This window comes from Heterocephalus glaber, unplaced genomic scaffold, assembly GCF_053883595.1.
Source record: "Heterocephalus glaber isolate CG9 unplaced genomic scaffold, H.glaber_assembly_v1.0 deba00001687, whole genome shotgun sequence".
Classification (NCBI taxonomy): Eukaryota; Metazoa; Chordata; class Mammalia; order Rodentia; family Bathyergidae; genus Heterocephalus; species Heterocephalus glaber.
Window position 1 is genome coordinate 21,234,590 of NW_028258412.1, and position 9,493 is coordinate 21,244,082.

Here is a 9,493-nt window from a genome sequence, read left to right on the forward strand (position 1 = left end):
TCTTTTCTCAGTTGGGTCTTTCCCTGGTTTTGGAATCAAAGTAACATTTGCTTCCAGGAATGAATTTGGAAGCCTTGCTTCCCTTTCAATTTCCTTGATGAGTTTAAAGAGTAATGGCGATAGTTCTTCTTTAAATGTCTTGTAGAATTCAGCAGTGAAGCCATCAGGACCTGGGCTTTTCTTTGTTGGTAAATTTTTTATTACATTTTCAATTTCACTCATTGTAATTGGAGTGTTTAGAATTTCTATCTTCTTCATTTAACTTTGGAAATTCGTATGTATCTAGGAATCTGTCCATTTCTTCTGTGTTTTCCATTTTATTAGAGTACAGGTTCTCGAAGTAGGTATTGATGATCCTCTGGATTTCTGCTGGTCTGTTGTGACTTCACCTTTTTCATTCCTTTTTTTCGGTACTAGGGATCGAACTTGGGTCCTTGCGCTTGCGCAGCAGGCGGCGGCGAAACCACTGAGCTAAATCCCCGGCCCACCTTTTTCATTCTTAATTGCATGGATTTGAGCCTTTTCTTTCCTTTTTTTGATAAGGTTGGCTAAAGGTTTATCGATTGTATTTATTCTTTCGAAAAACCAACTCTTTGATTCATTAATTTTTTTGTATCATTCTCTTAGTCTCCATTGCATTGATTTCTGCTCTGATCTTTATAATTTCCTCTCTTGTACAAGCTTTGAGTTTGTTATGCTTTTCTTTTTCTAGGAGCTTGAGGTTTTGCATTAGGTTATTTATCTGAGTTCTCTCTGTTTTCCTAATATGGGCATTCATTGCTATGAATTTCCCACATAGAACTGCTTTCATTGTGTCCCATAGATTCCTGTATGTTGTACTGGCAATATCATTTACTTGTAGAAACTGTCTAATTTCTTCTTTAATTTCCTCTGTGACCCATTGGTTGTTCAGGAGGGTGTTATTCAATTTCCATGTATTTATGGGAGTTTTATGGTTTCTTATGTTATTGACCTCCAATTTTATTGCACTATGGTCTCATAATATACAGGGGGTAACTTCAATTCTTTTACATTTACTTAGACATGTCCTATGAGCTAGCATGTGGCCTATTTTGGAGAATGACCTGTGTGCAGCCAAAAAGAATGTGTATTCTGATGTTGTGGGGTGGAACACTCTGTAAACATCTATTAAGTCCATTTGTTCAATAGCTTGGTTCAGTTGTAGAATTTCGTTGTTAATTTTTTGTCTAGATGATCTGTCCATTTGTGATAGTGGGTTATTGAGGTCTCCTAATATAATTGTATTAGTGCTTATTTGGTTTTTCATGTCCATTAATATTTGTTTTGTATAGTTGGTGCATATATATTCAGGATTGTCATCTCTTCCTCTTGGATTGTTCCCTTCACAAGGATGTGGTGACCATCTTTGTCTCTCTTAAATAGTTTTGGTTTGAAATCTACTTTGTCTGCCAATAAGATTGCTACCCCTGCTTTATTCTGGGTTCCTGTGGCATGGAGAACTGTTTTCCATCCTTTTACTTTCAGTCTATGAATTTCTTTTTTAGTTAGGTGTGTTTCTTGTATACAGTATATTGCTGGATTTTGCTTCTTAATCCATTCTGTCAGTCTATTTCTTTTGATTGGTGAATTGAGGCCAGTAACATTGATAGTTATAATTGATAGATATTGACCCATCCTTGTCATGATGTTTTACTGTTGTTGGCTCTTTTATTTATTTTCCCCCTTTTCCCTTTAGTTTCTTACCTTGCCTGGTGGCTTTCCTTGTTGGGCTTCATGGAGTTGTGACCTTCATTGTCTTTTTCTAGGATATTGCTTAGAATTGTTTGGAGTGCTGGTTTGGTATTCATGAAATTTCTCACGTGTTCTTTGTCATGGAAGTATCTAATTTCCCCATCGATTTTGAAAGGTAATTTTGCAGGATACAATAGTCTAGGTTGGAAGTTATTTTCTTTTAGGGCTTAAAATACTTCACTCCAAGCTCTCCTTGATTTGAGGGTTTGTGTTAAGAAGTGAGCTGTGATTCTAATGGGCTTTCCTTTGTAGGTGATTTGTTTCCTTTCTCTAACTGCCTGTAGAATTTTGTTCTTCTGTTGGATTTCTGGGATCTTTACTATTATATGTCTAGGTGTAGATTTTTTTTGACCATGGCTAGTTGGAATTCTATATGCCTCACTTATCTGTATGTCCAATTCTCCACCTCTGTCTGGGAAGTTTTCCACTATTACTTCTGTGAACAGTTTTTTTATGTCAATTGTACTTTCTCCTGTTTTTTTGAGGACTCCTATCAGTCTTATATTATTCTTCTTTGCATCTTCTAGCAGCTGCTGGATTGATTTCTCATGGTGCCTTACTATTTTGAAGAGATCTCTGTTTTCATGGTCTTTAACCTCAGTCCTTTCTTCTGTATCTGATATTCTATCTTCAGATTCCCTTAATCTGTTCTGCATGCTTTCAATGGAGTTTTTAATCTCCTGAATATCTGTTTGAATCTGTTTCATGGATTCCATTTCTTTCTTATGTTGGGCAGTCATGGTTTCCATTTCTTTCTTATGCTAGGTATTCATGGCTTCCAGCATATTTCTGAGCTCATCTATTTTTTTATTTGTTTCTGTTCTAGAGCCTCTAATCATGTCTTTCACTCTGCTCACCATCTGTGTAGTTATCTGGGAGATTATTTCTGTTTTGAATTTTTCTAGAGCCTCATTCATCTGTTTTGTTACTTCCTGTGCTATCAGTTCAGGGTGTCCAGGTGGTTGATTATCAGACTTTTCCACCTCATTTCCCCCAGAATTGCCTTTTGTGGGGTGGAATTCTGAGTTTGTGACTTGCTTAAATGTCTTCTCATTATTGTTTTTGGTACTGTCCTTGGTTTAATTCCTGGGTTGATACTTTGAAGTTGTTTATTGTAAGTATCTTTGTTGATGTATTTAGAACCCTTATGGAATGATTGCTTCTCAGAGGTGTCTTCCAGATACAGCTAGTCTTTAGGTTTTGAGTCTCTAATGGCACTGAGGCTGTGTCATTTTCATTATACCAGGAAGGACAACTGATTAGCTCAATCACAACACCTTAGCCCAAGTGATACAATCAGCAACACAATAGCATCAAATACCTCTTAGAAAATGACAATTTGTGGTAGTTATTAATCTATCACCTTTAATTGTGTTAATTAAATAAAAATCAAGGACCAACCCAACATATGTTTATAGTAAATAAACTCTACAATATAGTAACTTTACCCTTCGGGGCAGGCAGCGGAACCATTGAGCTAAATCCCCAGTCCCTATCTTTACCTTTCGGGATGGGGAGTTAGAAGGAGTTGGGGAGGAAGGAATAGGTAAGTAGAAGGATAGGGGAAGGTTAGCAGTGAGGCCAGAGGGCACAGGCAAGAGAAGGAAAGAGAAGAAAAGAAAGATAAAGAAGAAATATGAATTAGGGCCAGAACAGGAACACAAAGGGAGATGAAGAACAATGTGGGGCAGCAAGGGAGCGAGGCAGAGAGAGAGAGAAAGAAAAGAGAAAAGAAAGAAAAAAGAAAAAAAAATTTAAAAAGAGTAACAGAGAAGAAAAAAATTTAAAATAAGAGCAAAAAAAATAGTGGTAGTTTTGAAAATAACAAAAGATAAAAACGAAGGCCCTCCTTCAGGGTATGTCTCTGCTGTCACAATAGATAATGTGGCAGCAGTGTGCAGTTATAAGTCAATGAATCTCAGCCAGTCACAGACCTGTGAGATTCAGGCAGATTTCTGGCTACAAGTCCCAAGTTGAGCTCCCTGTCCTCCTGCAGGGTTGCACTCTGCAAGGTTCTACTGCAGGTTCTAGCAGCTGCCCTTCCCCTGAAGATAGTCCAGGTTCCAATGGGAGGTGGTGATCCCTCCAACTTACCAAGCACGGTTGTCTGGTGTGCCTTTATTTCAGATTCTCTTCACTTTTCCAGTGGGCTTCAGTTTTCATCAGGGAGCCTGAGAGAGGCCCTCTGTTGTTCATTTCTGCAGCTCTGGACAATGGCCTTTATGCCCCCCGTGCCTCTATAGTGTGGATCCAAGTAGCTGCACAGCCAAGAGGCCAGAGGTGGGGGTGGGGGGCTGTCTGTGGCTCAGCTGGCAGCTGGTGGGTGTGCCTGGGGGGGTCCTCTCTTCATTGTTTTTGATCCAGCAATTCATCTTCACTCTTCAATGTTGGGAAGATACCTTAAGATTTTTTTTTAAAAAAGATACTTCATTGAGTTTTTTTTTAAAAGTCAAGGCCAGTTTTTGCGTGTTGTTTTTTGTTTTGTTTCATTGGTTTTATTGAGACAGGGTCTCACTGTGTAGTTCAGGCTGGACTTGAACTCGTTATGTAGCCCAAGCTGCCCTAGAACCTGTGGCAATCCTCCTGCATCAGCCTCCTGAATGCTGGAATTACAGGTGTGTCCATGCCTGGCAAGGCCAGTATTGAGTATGATCTCAAATCAGAAATGGTGGTGCACACCTGTAATCTTAGCACTTGGGAGGCTGAGGCAGGACGATTATGAGTTTGAGACCAGCCTGGGCTACACAGCAAGTTCGAGGCCAGCCTCAACTACATAATAAGACCCTGTCTCAAAAAAATCAAAAAATAAGTAAATAAAATAAAAAATAATGGGCCGGGGATTTAGCTCAGTGGTTCTGCCACCTGCCTCGCAAGCACAAGGACCCAAGTTCAATCCCTGGTACCAAAAAAATAAAATAAAATAAAATAAAAAATAAAAAATATTTTAAAAACAGCAAAAAATAATCAGCCTAAAACAGTCTCAGGATGACAGTCACCTTATCCTTTTTCCTTAAACATCTGATTATTTTCATCATTTTAATATGTCACTAATTATGGTCATATATAGAAAGATTACAGCACCTGGAAATAGTTGAACAAGATTTACGTGCATTGTTTTATTATGAATTTTCCTTGTTTCTAAAATTATTAGTACTGAAGGTCTTAATAAAAAAAATTGGAGCTATATCCAGAAAAGGATGTGATACTATTACACCAAGAGCCATTTGGTTTATTTCCCCTCGAGTTTTGTTTATAGGGGTCAAGACCACCATTCCATGAGGATAGTGTCATCTCAGACTGCAAATGTTGTGTGTTCACGTTAAGATAAATCATCCATCAGGATTTTCCACTTAGCTTTTAGATCTGGCAGCATGGTAAATGTTTTTCTTTTTCTTCTTTGCAATGCTGGAGGTTGAACCTGGTCCTTGTGCATGCTAAACAAGGTGTCTACCACTAAGCTACAGCCCCAGTCCCAACACTTCATGTTTTTTAATCCTTTTAACACTTGCAAGAACCTCATGTGGCAGATACAAGGCTGTCTCTTTTTCCCAGATGAACCCAGGGCCTACAGAAATTAAATAACTTCCCCAAACTCACACTTGTGGAAGTTGGCAGAACTGGCAATTAAACCTGAGTCTGTCTGAACTCAGAACTGACCCTTGCAGAATCAATAAGATGGTCATTCTGCCACACTTCAATTTTCAGTGACATATTCGTGCAACAGATGGGGACATTGCTCTGTTTGTTGTGGTGTGCCAGCTATTGAAAGGATATACAAGAGGGCCAGGGATGTAGCTCAGTGGTGCTATGGCTGCCTGGGAAGTGCAAGGTTCTGAGTTCCATCCCTGGTTCCACAAAAAAAGAAAGATGTACAAGAAATGCAAATGCAGTCTCTGCTCCCCAAGACTTTAGCAGTTGGGTGGAAAATGTGTGTTGTTGGGGTTTTTTTGTTGTTGTTTTTTTTGGTACCAGGGATCAAACTTGGATCTTTCAGCTTGCGAGTCAGGCGGCAGAACCACTGAGCTAAATCCCCAGCCCTGGAAAATGTGTTTAACAAGATACATGAAGTCAGGCATGGTGGTGCATACTTGTCATCCCAGCACTCAGGAGGCTTAGACAGGAGGATCAACGTGAGTCTGAGGCCAGCCTGGGCAACATAGTAAGTTCAAGGCCAGCCTGAGATACATAGTGAGACCCTGTCTTTAAAAACCAAAAAGAAAAATAAGATACTTTTCACATTATTATGTGATTTTTTAGCATTGTTTTTCATGATTCACGTGAGCATTGCTTGTGGGAAGATTGCTTAGGGGACAGCAGAAGGCTGCATAGAGAGAGCCACACACCCGCCACGCATGGTCTAGTGGAACCGACGTTGTCAGGCACTATATGTGCTCGTGTGACTTGGGCAGCAATTACGAGCAATGGTATTTCAATCTTGCTTGTGAAGACAGGTGTTTATAGTTACCAAGCAACATGTAAGTTTCCTTATTTGGTTATTGAAACTGGTATTTTTAAAATGATTTAATAAATTAAGTTTTTTAAGCCAGGCATGCAAGGTGGTACATGCCTGTCATCCCACCCCGGGCAGTTTATTGATTTAGTGAGACTCTCAAAAAAAAAAAAAAGTTTACAATCCTGGGGGTATAGCTTAGTGGGAAGTCTCTGGGTTCAATCCCCAGTACCACAAATAAAATAAGATAAAATTAAATAGCATATTCAGTGAGGTTGGAGTGTAGTTCAGTGGTAGAGCACTTGCCTAGCTAAGCCCCAGGCCTTGGGTTCAGTCCTTGGCACTGGCAGGAAAAAAAAGTTCAGTGGTTCTTAACATGTTACATTATTAATTTTATGTATATAACATAAAACTTGTCATTTTAAGTATAATCCAATGGCATTAGTTACATTCATAACATTGCACAACCATCACCACTATTTTCAATTTTTTTTCATCATCTCAAAAAGAATTTGTATTCATGAAATGACAACTTTCTATTTCCCCTCCACGCAGTCCCGGTACACTTTCCAATGTTTTGTATTATTTTTTTAGCCAAGGTCTCACTATAGAGTTCAGGTTGGCCTTGAACTCATGGTGATCCTCCTGCCTCAGTCTCCTGAATGCTGGGATAACAGATGTGCACCACCAAACCAGGCCAGTCCTGTAAATTTTAATCTACTTCACTCTCCATGGATTTGCTTATTCTAGGTATTTCATAGAAGTGAATCATACAATGTTTATTCTTTGGTGTCTGGCTTCTTTCACTGAACATAATGTTTCTGAAGTTCATCCATGTTGGAAGACATAGGAGATGTCATTCGTTTGTGTGCTGAATACTGTCCCATTGTGCAGCTAGACCACGTTCTGTTTACTCACCCTTCCGCTGATGGACATGTGAGTCATGGCTATTGTAAACAGTGCTGCAGGGAACACAGTTACACGAGTATTTCTTCTGGTTCTTGCTTTCACGGTGTTTTTTAAAAATCACCTGCTGCCGTTACATCAGAACTCCCCTTGAGACTTGTCCCTGACCTGTTAGCTAGCTGTTTTCTATTACTGTTTGAATTATTCTAGCTGGGCATGGTGGCGCATGCCTGTAGTCCCAGCACTTGGGAGGCTGAGGCGGGAAGATCACTGTGAGTTTGAGGCCCTTGTAGGCTGCATAGTGAGCTCAAGGATAGCCTGAACTGCAAAGTGAGACCCTGTCTCACAAAAAGAGAAAAGAAAAAGAAAAACTGTTTGTTTCATTAGTATGTGTTTGTGATATGCCATGAATGTAGTCATGGTGAGGAATTGGCCTGTATTGCATCTTGACCTTCTTTCCTTCCCTCCTGTCTGTCCCATTCCCAGATCCCCTTCCCATCTCCACAAAGTCTATCTCCCTGTTTTCTATCATCTTCTTTTTTGTACCAGGGATTGAACTCAGGACCTTGCACTTGCAAGGCAGGCACCGGAACCACTGAGCTAAATCCCTGGTCCTATCATCTTTTTTTTTTACTTTGCACTTTAAATTATTTTCATATAAGAAAAACCATTCAACATTTAACTTTCTCCATCTAATTTATTTTGAAAGCATGAAATGCTTCATAAATTTTACATTTTTAAAAAAATTCTGAGACATGGTCTCACTAAGTCACTAAGTTGCCCAGACTGGTTCCAAACTTTCCATCTTCCTGCCTTGGCCTCCCAGAGTGCTGGGATTACAGGCATGCACCACCCTGCCCAGTTTAAATTGTGTTTTGAGACAAGGTCTGGCCAAATTGCCCATATTGGCCTTGAACTTATGATCCTCCTGCCTCAGCATCCTGAGGCTCTGGAATTACAGGCATGTACCTCTTTGCCCACCTCACCCAAACTCTTGAGCATCAAAGGGTGTGCTGCAGTTAATTCTGCAGGGAGAACAGGCATAAACTGAGATTGTCCTAGAGAAACTTCTAGAAATAGTTGGGCTTGAGAGGGAGCGGACGCTGCGTTTACTGCAAAGCACATCGAGTTTGCAGGGACAGGCATCCTGCATGTGTGTTTGTGTTGAGAACTGCCTCACACACGAGAGGCCAGGCTGGATGTCACAGAGCCCTGGATGTGTTGTCCTGCAGCCACCATCCTGAAAGAGGGCAGACAGAATCGACTCCCTGCAGTCAAGGCAGATGCTTTGTCTCGAAGTTGCTTTTCCACTGAAAAGAAGCCAGGAGACACTTAGGGATGGTAAGTAATGTTTTCCTTAGAGCAATTCACAAGTGCTGTGTTTTTTTCCCTTGTACAAAAGACAGATCTAAGAAAACTGTGTAATGCGTCTGGAAAAGGTTTCCGTGTTTGGGAGGCTGCTGGACGGTTAGAGGTGAATGGAAGCTGGACAGAACACTGAGGTTTATGAATCACCTGCTGCTCCCCTCAAAGTTCATGTCCAGTATCATCCCAGGCCTCACTGTCTTCATGTACAAAGATGAATGGACATGGAACAACCTCGAGAATCCCCTCCAGCTCCAAAATTATATCTTTTTTTTTTTTTTTTTTTTGGTGCCAGGGATCCAACTTGGGACCCTGCACTTGTGAGGCAGGTGGTGGAACCACTGAGTGAAATCCCCAGCCCTATATCATTTAAGCAGATGGTTCAATGGGAGAGAACTTGTCCCCTTGGATATTTTGCTGTGTGTCCAAAGTTAGGTTTTTGTTTTTCTGCCAGAACAGGAGATTGAACCAAGAGCCTCTGCACTGAGCTACATCTCTAGCCCTTTTTTAATTTTTGTTTTTTGAGACAGGATTTCATTAAATCTCTAAATTTTCCAGGCTGGGCTCAAACTTGGCATCCTCCTGCCTCAGCCTCCCAGTACTGGGACTGCAAGCAACATCACCACACCCAGCTCCAAATTAGTTTAATGTCATATGTGCCCTTAAATAATATTAAAGTCAGTATGGTTGATTTATATTTTTAGCTAATTGACTAGCAAAAAAATGAATAAAACAGAGAGGAAGGATCCTCCTTTAAACATTTTGCTTCATACATACTTTCTGGGGGTTTATCAATCCCACAGGTGTGTTTTACACTACATCTTGATAAGAATTATCAACTTTTCTCCTACCATTTATCCATTGCTATATTCTCTTTCATTTCTCCCATCTTTCTTTTTTTGTACTGGGGATCGAACTCAGGACCTTGGGTTTGCGAGACAGGCGCAGTGCCACTGAGCTAAATCCATGGCCCCCACCCTCCCCCCCTTTTTTTTCCCT